Here is a 3,667-nt window from a genome sequence, read left to right as displayed (position 1 = left end):
GTCACAATGATAGTTTTAGCAACTTGTATGATACATTTTTAAAAACAACAAATAAAGAGAATCCCACCTGTATAAAATATTTCATCTTTCAGCTTCATAAAGTTGCAGCATTTTTGTCAAGTTAAAATACTCCTGGCTGTACCAAGGAACTGCCGTACTTCAGCTCATTTCTTTAAGGACCTTAAAATGTGAAAGTCACCTCCATTTTCACTTTTCCTTGGCAAGCTGCTTTTATTTAAGACTTCTGAACAACCACACCTCACTTTTCACTTGCAGCCATCTTCTTACTCTCTGCCCCCTCTAATGCTGTCTGTCTGCCAATACCTGCTGTTACCTATTTAACAGCACTGCAGAATTCTGAATAGTCATAAATTACAGTCTTTGCACTTGATGATGACTTCTTTAATTCGTTTATGTCAGTGACATAATTGATTACCCTTTTTTACCACCAAATGTGTTGCCCCACTGTTCAAAAGAATAGAATTTTACTGAGCTTATTTCTCACTCAATTACCAAGGTAGGATAAAAATGAGAAAACTGTGATTTTCTGTGCCGTATTTTCTTTCTTCTGCTGTCTTCGAGCATCTTTCATGCCTTTATGACCATATAGCAATCCTCAATAATTTATTCTGTTAAAATTCAGTGTATCACCAAATGAAGGTGAATAAGCTAATTCTGAAGTAATTCATACAATCTGCTTGGTCACATTCTGCCTTCAAGAAATGCTGCCTTTGCACCTGTATTAATCATGATTTAAATGTGTGTGTTCTGCCCTCATATATCAGGAGTGGTACACCTGTCCATAGAAGTAATTAACTCAGTCTGGCCTGTGGCAAATCATGAAGTGGGTATGTCAGTCTGTGAGTGGCTGAATAACCTCACTCTCATCCTTTTGTGATTCTTCATGGGCTTGGAAGCAGGCACTCAGAAAATGCTCATTTTCAAATTATGCTGGGTGGCAGACCTGCCCACAGCATGGAGTTGGAGCTCAACGGTCTTTAAGATTTCTTCCAACCTAAGCTGTCCTATGATTCTATATGATTATGTAAAATAAAGCCCTGAACTTCTCATAATAGCTTGATATGATACACAAATATTTATGCAGTAACATATGCTATGCGATGATTGGTCAAGAGTTTTGAGAAAAATATAAATAATGAGGGAAAAATATAGCTATACTGAGATGGCTGTTTTTTTGTGGAACTGGTTTCCAAAGTGTATGGCTCTACTGTTCTCTCTTTTGCTCCTGAGGACCACACTAAGTGTGGACAAGGCCGCTTGTAGCATCAAGGAAGACATTCATCCAATGCAGCACATTGCTCCACAGGAGGCTGGCACATCCCAGAAGTAGAATGGAGAGCAGAGGTTATGGCTGAAGGCTGTAAGCCCTCTTGGTGCCAAGAGGAAAAAACCGCTTGGAATAAATGCCCTCACTACATAGGCTTATTTAAGTTAGAGTCAGCTCAACAGTAATGGAACAAAAATATCTGTTGTGAATACCCATGGAAAAATATGAAGAAAAAAAACTTTTTACTCAAAAAAGTTTGAATTAAGTAATTAAACCCTTGTTGTTTTTTCACATGCTCAAAAATACAAGTGATGTTTCTGATGAAGAGTTGCTTTCAGAATGACTTAGCTAATTCATTTGGCTTTGCTGGCATCCGGGATGCAGAGAAACAGCAGATTTTTTTTAATAGTAGCAATGCTGTATGGAGATTCTGTATCAGAGAGGACACATAGGTACAAAGGCACTTTGTGCCCCACCTTCTCTGTACATTAGTTGAGGCTAAAGTGGTTATTTAATTTGCATGTTTAGGAAATGATTATGCCCTTATACAACAACAAATATTTGATACTTGCACAAGAAGGCTTTTATTTTAACATCCAGAGAAAAAGTCCTGTGGGACAGTAATTTCAGAGGCAGCAAAATATTGTTAGCATGATTAAGCATGGCTCAGAAAATTCTTATTTCTTTAAACTGTTAAATTAGACAGACACATTTCACATCATATCTGTCATGTGAAATAGTTTGAGGAAAAAATGGATAACTGGAGAAGTGGCTTTACATAGGAACAAATACTAATTTCTGAAAAGCTTCCTAGGTTGAAGGAGAACATGGAAATGAAATAAAAATGTAATTGCAACAGCATGCATTTACTTAAACAGGTATCCTGTTTCTGTGATTATACTTCAGTTCTTAATTGCTGGTGTTAACAGGATATTTTATGCCATTATTCAGAGAATTATGTATCAAATATGATGACCACATACATGTATGTCAAATGGCAAATATCACTCATTTTTTCTGCTCACAAAAAGGGAACAAAACAAAATTAGAACTTTACAATAGATAAATGGTTAGATAGATAGATAGACATAGACAGATAGATAAAACTTGATATTTAACACACAACTAAAAAAGTCACACTCTTAAATCCCTTTAGTAAGTTGTCATTGCTTTGCAGATCATGCCTATAGGAAAAAAAAGGAGAAAAACATGTAGTTATTGTGGCTAATCCATGAACATATGCAACTCCATGTGCAGCTGGGGCAATTTGTGGTCATTGTTTCCAGGGCCAGAAGGAGCCCCCTGATCACCTACCATGTAGGACTTAGCTAGCTTGTTATGCACCGAACATTGCAGGCATTGACTCAGTTGAGGACTTTTGCTCCAGAGCTGCAGCGATTGGCCTGCCACACAGCAAAGCCCTGGCTTTAGGGTCAGGCTGGAGCTGATAAGTTTTGTATGGCAGCTACAGTGCCTTGAGCCTCACAGAGACGACAGCCAATGCATTACCAGGACCATTTGGGGACTTATAGGTGAAGAGGACTGGTGGTACCCCAGACCTATGCACTGGACTCTGGAGTTTATCTGGGTTTTGTTTATGCATTGTGTTTGTGCATAAAGTTTTGCCTTGCTGAATCAGGGAAGTATTTTTGTCATCTCTGCCTACAGCTCTGCCTCAGAGCCGGCATCATTAGGTGCATTAACTACTGAATCTATGTGCTAAGTTTTTGATCTCACCTGTTTTCTTACTTCTCTTGTTTGTTTCTTTGGTTTATCCATTCTCTCATGGCCTGAGTCAACACTACATTTAAGCAGCAGCCCTGCACGAGTTCAGTGACTTTTGGTACTTGCTTACTGTTGACCCTGTAGTGATAGTTTAGCTCAACAGCAAGCTCTAAGCAGAGCCCCGGTGTGAAAGAGAAACCAATGTTTCAGTGGCATGGGCTACAGGACTTTACACTTCCACTTTCTGCCACACTGAGTCTCACAAAGAACTTAATTCTGTGTTGTTCATTGCTTCATTTATTGCTGGAATCAAAACTTACATTCGTGGTTACAGAACTAAATGTCTATTTTCAGATGTCCTTGTTTAAAGAGTGTGTTCATGAATAAAAAACTTCTGGGTGTTTGCTGCTGCATTCCAACACAGAATGTAAGCAAACAGACAAATTAAAGTGAATTGGAGCTTTCAGTTCCTTCTCCAGCACAGCCATCCCCGGTGAATTTAACTGAATAAATGAATAAATCTCTTCTTTTAAACAACTGCTGAAAGAGAGAAAAAACTGAAAATAGTACCAGTGGCTGTTCAGCACTCTCTATTCAAAAGTAGTCTGTGAAGAGCTCTGAGACTCTAAATGGATGTCTCTGTGATTCAAAAAG

The sequence above is a fragment of the Tympanuchus pallidicinctus genome, unplaced genomic scaffold (assembly GCF_026119805.1).
Source record: "Tympanuchus pallidicinctus isolate F22 unplaced genomic scaffold, pur_lepc_1.0 scaffold5, whole genome shotgun sequence".
NCBI classification, from domain to species: Eukaryota; Metazoa; Chordata; class Aves; order Galliformes; family Phasianidae; genus Tympanuchus; species Tympanuchus pallidicinctus.
This window is presented reverse-complemented; position numbering follows the sequence as displayed.